Genomic DNA, 8,353 nt, shown 5'->3' on the forward strand with positions numbered 1-8,353 from the left:
ATCTCTGCTCACTGCAACCTCCACCTCCCAGGTTCAAGCAATTCTCCTGCCTCAGCCTCCTGAGTAGCTGGGATGACAGGTGCCCATCACCACGGCTGGCTAATTTTTGTATTTTTAGTAGAGACAGGGTTTCACCATGTTGGAGAGATAGTCTCGATCTCTTGACCCCGTAAGCCACCGTGCCCAGCCTATTTTTCTTCCTTTCTTTCCAGAGATGAGGTCTTGCTATGTTGCCCAGGCTGGGGGTGCAGTGGCTATTCACAGGTGCAATCATGGTGCACGACAGCCTCAACCTCCTGGCTCAAGCAGTCCTCCCGCCCCAGCCTCTGGAGTAGCTGGGACTACAGGTGCGAGTCACCACACCCGGCTTTTTTTTTTTTTTTTTTTTTTGAGACAGAATCTCTCTCTGTTGCCCAGGCTGGAGTGCAGTGGCACGATCTTGGCTCACTGCATCTCCGCCTCCCGGGTTCATGCCATTCTCCTGCCTCAGCCTCCCGAGTAGCTGGGACTATAGGTGCCCGCCACCACGCCTGGTTAATTTAATTTTTTTGTATTTTTAGTAGAGACGGGGTTTCACTGTGTTAGCCAGGATGGTCTCGATCTCCTGATCTCGTGATCTGCCCGCCTTGGCCTCCCAAAGTGCTGGGATTACAGGCGTGAGCCACCGCGCCTGGCCCTCTGTATTCTTAGCCTCACTAAGGCTGATCTGGAACACTCGGTCATATGGGATCCTCCCACTTCGGCCTCCCTAAATGCTGGGATTACAAGCGTGAACGCCTCTTATGTGAGTATAGGAATAGAACAGAAGGGGGTGCTTCCTTCCTGTCTCCTCCCCCAAACCTACAGCTGTCTGGGATTTACTGGGACGCTAGGAGATTTTCTCTCTAGAGGGTAGGATGGGCGTGGACAAGTTGTTATCTTTATAATGTTCTTATTAGATTAAGACTGCCAGAGGGTGCCAGGTGCGTTGGCTCACGCCTGTAATCCCAGCACGTTAGGAGGCCGAGGCGGGTACATTGCTTGAGCTCAGGAGTTGGAGGACCAGCCTGGGGAACATAGCGAAACCCTGTCTCTACAAAAAATTAGCCAGGCATGGTGGCGCGTGTCTGTGATCCCAGCTACTCAGGAGGCTTAGGTGGGAAGATTGCTTGAGCCTGGGGAGGTAGAGGCTGTAGTGAGCCGAGACTGGGCCACTGCACTCCAGCCTGGGTGACAAAGTCAGACCCTGTCTCAAAATAAATACCTGGCCGGGCACGGTGGCTCACACCTGTAATCCCAGCACTTGGGGAGGCCAAGGCTGGCGGATCACCTGAGGTCAGGAGTTCGAGACCAGCCTGGCCAACATGTGAAACCCCATCTCTACTAAAGGTACAAAAATCAGCCAGGTGTGGTGGCGGGCACCTGTAATCCCAGCTACTCAGGAGGCCGAGGGAGGAGAATCACTTGAACCCGTGAGGTGGAGTTGAAATGAGCCGAGAGCACGCCACTGCACTCCAGGCTGGGCAACAGAGCGAAACTCTGTCTCTAAATAAATAAATAAATAAATAAATAAATAAAGACCCTGAAAGGGGCTGGTCCGCCCCCTCCACCAGCTGTCCCCAATGATGTCCTCATGATTAAAGCTGAAATGAATCAGGAACACGTGGACCACATTTGAAGTGGATTAAAAACGAGAAAGCGAGCTTGGCCGCCGTGGCTCACACGTGGAATCCCAGTTTTTTGGGAGGCTGAGGTAGGAGGATTGCTTAAGGCCAGGAGGTTGAGACTAGTCTGGGCAATATGGTAAAAGCCCATCTCTATTAAAAAAAAAAAAAAAAAAAAAATGCCGGGTGTGGTGGCTCACGCCTGTAATCCCAGCACTTTGGGAGGCTGAGGCGGGTAGATCACGAGGTCAGGAGATTAATACCATCCTGGCTAACACGGTGAAACCCCCTCTCTACTAAAAATACCAAAATTAGCTGGGTGTGGTGGCGTGTGCCTGTAGTCCCAGCTACTTGGGAGGCTGAGGCAGGACAATTGCTTGGACCCGGGAGACGGAGGTTGCAGTGAGCAGAGATTGTACCACTGCACTCCAGCCTGGGCAACAGATCAATACTGCATCTCAAAAAATAAAATAAATAAAGCCGGGCGTGGTGGCTCACGCCTGTAATCCCAACACTTTGGGAGGCCTAGGTGGGTGGATCACCTGAGGTTAGGCATTCTAGACCAGCCTGGCCAACATGGTGAAACCCTATCTCTACTAAAAATACAAAAATTGGCCAGGTATGATGGCAGGTGCCTGTAATCTCAACTACTTGGGAGGCTGAGGCAGGAGAATTGCTTGAACCGGGAGATGGAGGTTGCAGTGAGCCGAGATCCCGCCACTGCACTCCAGCCTGGGCATCGTAGCGAGATTCTGTCTCAAACTATCCCAAATGATTAGAAATAGGTTTATTTGAGGCTAAAAGTCCTATGCTGGCAATTTTTCATTCATTCATTCATTCATGATACCTGTGGGAGCTATCGTTAGCCCTAATTTACACACAAAGGTGAGGAGGCTAGAGAAGAATGTGAATGAGCTACTCACAGTCAAACAGCTTCTGGCTAGCTCAGCCCCAGCCTGGGCCTCGCTGTCTGGATTCTTTCTCCTTTTTTTTTTTTTTTTTTTTTTTCTGAGACAGAGTTTCCATCTTGTTGCCCAGGCTGGAGTGCAATGGGGACCTCGGCTTACCACAACCTGTGCCTCCCAGATTCAAGCGATTCTCCTGCCTCAGCCTCCCTAGTTGCTGGGATTACCGGCATGCGCCACCACGCCCAGCTAATTTTGTATTTTTAGTAGAGACGGGGTTTCTCCATGTTGGTCAGGCTGGTCTTGAACTCCCGACCTAAGGTGATCCATCCGCCTCGGCCTCCCAAAGTGCTGGGATTACAGGCGTCAGCCACCGCGCCCAGCCATTCAGTTATACTCTTTTACAGGGACACAGCCAGAACTCAGCACTAAGGTATACATACCTCTGAAGGAGAGGCAACAATTCCCATGCCCCGAACCCCAGATGGGGAGTAAGAGTTTAAGAACAGGTATTCCTGAAAGTCAATAATGGGAGAGAAGCTGGACACGGTGGCTCATGCCTGTAATCCCAGCACTGTGGAAGGCCAAGGCAGGTGGATCACCTGAGGTTAGGAGTTTGAGACCAGTCTGGCTAACATGGTGAAACCCCGTCTCTACTAAAAATACAAAAATTACCCAGGCGTGATGGTGCGTGCCTGTAATCCCAGCTACTCAGGAGGCTGAGCCAGGAGAATGCCTTGAACCTGGGAGGGGGAGGTTGCAGTGAGCCAAGATCGTGCCACTGCACTCCAGCCTGGGCTCCTATAATCCCAGCATGTTGGGAGGCCAAGGTGGGAGGATTACTTGAAGCCAGGAGTTTGAGACCAGCCTGTTCAACATAGAGAGACCCCTGTCTATACAAAAAATTTAAAAATTAGCCAGTCATGGTGGTGTGCACCTGTGGTCCCAGCTACTTGGGAGGCTGTGGTAGGAGGATTGCTTGGGCCTGGGAGGTCGAGTCTGCAGGGAGTAGTGACTGTGGCACCACTGCACTCCAGCCAGGCAACAGAATGAGGCCCTGTCTCGGAAATAAAAGAGTGGGAGAGAAGAGAGACGGGGCAGGCAAGTCTGAGGAAACAGAACCTGGGTTCTGAAAATTCTGGGAGGTCTGTGGAGTTCATTCGTTCACCACGTATGGCCACCGCATTCAGACTGAGTGCCTACTGTGTGCCAGCCCTTCCGCTGGGTCCTATGGGCGTGGCTGGAGGAGACTGACATGAAAAAACACAGCCCTTCACAGCAGGGATCCGGGCAGAGGGGACCCTGATGCGGTGGCAAAGGATAGCAGGGCAGTTGCTGGCACTTCTCCAAGGAGTCACATTCCCCCTGGACTGACGGAGCACGGGGGTGCCGTGAGGCTTGCCTGCCTCTCACATTGCTGCCAGACAGGAGCCATAACGGGCATCTCACAGGGCTCAGTGTAGCCCTGACAACGCTGCCATTCGGCCCCCCGGTTCTGGTGGAATTCTTCATTTTTCTTTGCATTCCTATCTGGCTATAACAATAGCACAGGACTGTCATAGGAGATGATAAAATCTTCCTCCCAAGCTTATCACATCTGGTTTTGAGCCTTTAGGGTTCGGCCTTCCCTCACCATCCCGCCAGAGAAGGTGTGTCTCCCTCAGGCACTGTGCCACATACCATCTGTTTTTGTTTTTTGTTTTTTTTTTGAGATGGAGTCTCACTCTGCTGACCAGGCTGGAGTGCAGTGATGTGATCTTGGCTCACTGCAACCTCCACCTCCTGGGTTCAAGCAAGTCTCCTGCCTCAGCTGCCGGAGTAGCTGGGACTACAGGTGTGCACCACCACACCTGGCTTATTTTTGTATTTTTAGTAGAGATGGGGTTTCGCCAACCATGTTGACCAGGCTGATCTTGAACTCCTGACCTCAGGTGATCTGCCCGCCTTGACCTCCCAAAGTGCTGGGATTATAGGCATGAGCCACCGTGCCCGGCCCACCACATAGCTTTTTTTTTTTTTTTTTTTTTTTTTTTTTTTTTTTTTTTTTTTAAAAGACCAAGTCTCGCTCTGTTGCCAGGCTGGAATGCAGTGGCGCAATCTTGGCTCACTGCAACCTCCGCCTCATGGGTTCAAGTGATTCTCTTGCCTCAGCCTCCTGAGTAGCTGGGACTACAGGCGCCTGCCACCACACCTGGCTAATTTTTGTATTTTTAGTAGAGATGGGGTTTTACCATGTTGGCCAGGATGGTCTCAATCTCTTGACGTCGTGATCTGCCCGCCTCGGCCTCCCAAAGTGCTGTAATTACAGGCGTGAGTCACTGCACCCAGCCCTCATTTTCTATTTTTATTTTATTTTGAGACGGAGTCCCGCTCTGTTGCCCAGGCTGGAGGTGCAGTGGCATGATCTCGGCTCACTGTAAGCTCCACCTCCCTGGTTCACGCCATTCTCCTGCCTCAGTCTCCCAAGTAGCTGGGACTACAGGCGCCTGCCACCACGCCTGACTAATTTTTTGTATTTTTTTTTTTTTTAGTAGAGATGGGGTTTCACCACGTTAGCCAGGATGGTCTTGATCTCCTGACCTCGTGATACTCCCACCTCGGCCTCCCAAAGTGCTGGGATTACAGGCGTGAGCCACCGTGCCCGGCCTATTTTTACTTTTTCTTTTCTTTTTTTTGAGATGGAGTTTCGCTCTGTTGCCCAGGCTGGCATGCAGTGCCATGATCTTGGCTCACTGCAACCTCTGCCTCCCGGGTTCAAGCAATTCTCCTGCCTCAGCCTCCAGAGTAGCTGGGATTACAGGCACCCGCCACCATGCCTGGCTAAGTTTTTTTTTTTTTTTTTTTTTTTTTTGAGACAGAGTCTTGCTCTGTCACTGGGGCTAGAGTGCAGTGGCCGGATCTCAGCTCACTGCAAGCTCCGCCTCCCAGGTTTTACGCAATTCTCCTGCCTCAGCCTCCCATGTAGCTGGGACTACAGGCGCCCCCCACCTCGCCCAGCTAGCTTTTTGTATTTTTTTTTTTTTTTTTTTTTTTTTGAGACGGAGTCTTGCTCTGTAGCCCGGGCTGGAGTGCAGTGGCCAGATCTCAGCTCACTGCAAGCTCCGCCTCCCGGGTTTACGCCATTCTCCTGCCTCAGCCTCCGGAGTAGCTGGGACTACAGGCGCCCGCCACCTCGCCCGGCTAGTTTTTTGTATTTTTAGTAGAGACGGGGTTTCACCGTGTTAGCCAGGATGGTCTCGATCTCCTGACCTCGTGATCCGCCCGTCTCGGCCTCCCAAAGTGCTGGGATTACAGGCTTGAGCCACCGCGCCCGGCCTAGCTTTTTGTATTTTTTAGTAGAGACAGGGTTTCACCGTGTTAGCCAGGATGGTCTCGATCTCCTGACCTCATGATCCGCCCGTCTCGGCCTCCCAAAGTGCTGGGATTACAGGCTTGAGCCACCGTGCCCGGCCCCAATTTTTGTATTTTTGGTAGAGTCGAGGTTTCACCATCTTAGCCAGGCGGGTCTTGAACTCCTGACCTTGTGATGTGATCCACGGGCCTCGGCTTCCTAAAGTGCTGGAATTACAGGCGTGAGCCACCGTGCCTGGCGTAGCATCTTATTTTTTTTTTTTTTTTTTGAGACGGAGTCTCGCTCTGTCACCCAGGCTGGAGTGCAGTGGCCGGATCTCAGCTCACTGCAAGCTCCGCCTCCCGGGTTTATGCCATTCTCCTGCCTCAGCCTCCCGAGTAGCTCGGACTACAGGCGCCCACCACCTCGCCCGGCTAGTTTTTTGTATTTTTAGTAGAGACGGGGTTTCACCATATTAGCCAGGATGGTCTCGATCTCCTGACCTCGTGATCCACCCGTCTCGGCCTCCCAAAGTGCTGGGATTACAGGCTTGAGCAACCGCGCCCGGCCAAAAAATTCTTATTAATGGTTGGGAATGGTGGCTCACACCTGTAATCCTAGCACTTTGGGAGGGCAAGGCGGGAGGATCACTTGAGGTCAGGAGTTCAAGTTCAGCCTGGCCTACACTACTAAAAATACAAAAATTAACCAGGCACTGTGGTGGGCACCTGTAATCCCAGCTACTCAGGAGGTTGAGGCAGAATTGCTTGAACCCAGGAGGCGGAGGTTGCAGTGAGCCAAGATTGTGCCACTGCACTCCGGCTTGGGTGACAGAGCAAGACTGTCTCAAAAAAAAAAAAATTACTTTTTTGAGACGCAGTCTGGCTTTATCGCCCAAGTTGGAGTACAGCGGCTCAATCACAGCTTTTTTTTTTTTTTTTTTTTTTTGCGACGGAGTCTTGATCCTGGCTCACTGCAACTTCCACCTCCTAGGTTCAAGTGATTCTCCAGCCTCAGCCTCCCCAGTAGCTGGGATTACAGGCACCGGCCACCACTGCTGGCTAATTTTTGTATTTTTAGTAGAGACAGGGTTTTGCCATGTTGCCCAGGCTAGTCTCCAACTCCTGGGCTCAAGTGATGCACCTGCCTCAGCCTCCCAAAGTGCTGGGATTTCATTTGTTGTTTATATATATATACACACACACACACACACACATATATATATATAGAGAGAGAGAGATGGAGTCTCGCTGTGTTGCCCAGGCTGGAGTGCAATGGTGCAATCTCGGCTCACTGCAACCTCCGCCTCCCAGGTTCAAGCAATTCTCCTGCCTCAGCCTCCAGACTAGTTGGCATTACAGTCCCCACCACTACACCCGCCTAATTTTTGTATTTTTAGTAGAGAAGGGGTTTCTCCATGTTTGTCAGGCCGGTCTCCAATTCCTGACCTCAGGTGATCCACCTACCTTGCCTTCCCAAAGTGCTGGGATTACAGGCGTGAGCCACCGCGCCCGGCCTTGGCCTTATTATTTTTTAAGGCAGTCTTGCTCTGTCAGGCAGGCTAGAGTGCAGTGGTGCAATCACAGCCCACTGCAGCCTCGATGTCCTGGCCAAAGCAATCGTCCTGCCTCAGGCTCCCAAGTAGCTGGGGCCACAGGATTGCATCACCACGTTCCGCTCATTTTATTTTTTGTAGAGACAGGGTCTCTTACTTAGGCTGGTCTTGAACTCCTGGGCTCAACCAAGCCTCCTCCTCCCTCAGCCTCACAAAGCGCTGGCATTACAGGCGTGAGGCTCCGCGCCCGCCCCACACCCCACCTTATAACGTCATCTGAAATCACCACATAGGGCTCTCTCCTTCCCCTAGAACCAAGGGCTCCCTAGGAAACGATGCCAAGAGTCTAGCTCACTGTTCTATTCTCAGAGCCGCTGGCAGGCACTTAATACATATTTGAATGAATGTGTCTCCTCCGACTTTAAAAATGCCCCCACCGGGAGGTGCGTGGGAGATGTGGGGAGGCCGGAAACCACTTCTGCAGCTGCCCGTTCCCTTCCAGGCCCTGTCATGGGGTGGAACAGGGCCTCACTGAGCGGAGCCTTGGCCTGTGGGTCCCCTCCCCACGTTTCTTCCTCGGTGCAGGCTCGAAGGCAGGCAGCGTAAGCAGAGTCGGCTCCATGCGCAGAGCCCCAGGGGAGCGGCCCGTGCTAGGCTTGGCAGACCCCGCAGTGCACTTGACCAGGTGCCGGCCGCGGGCCCGGGGCCACTTCCGCTCTGCTCCTTGCTGATGTCACGGTGGAGGAGGAGGGGCACCCAGGCCACCGCTTTTCTCCCCCTGGACACGGAGCAGTTATTCTAGAACTTTTTCCCCTCCTGGCTCAGGAAAGTCAGATGGAAAAACCCTCTTGCCCTTAACCAGCTCATTTCCTGGCCAGCCGCCTCTTCCAGCGCCTGCCCCGGAAACCTCGCGACCTCG

Source organism: Macaca mulatta, chromosome 19 (genome assembly GCF_049350105.2).
Source record: "Macaca mulatta isolate MMU2019108-1 chromosome 19, T2T-MMU8v2.0, whole genome shotgun sequence".
In the NCBI taxonomy this organism is placed as follows: domain Eukaryota; kingdom Metazoa; phylum Chordata; class Mammalia; order Primates; family Cercopithecidae; genus Macaca; species Macaca mulatta.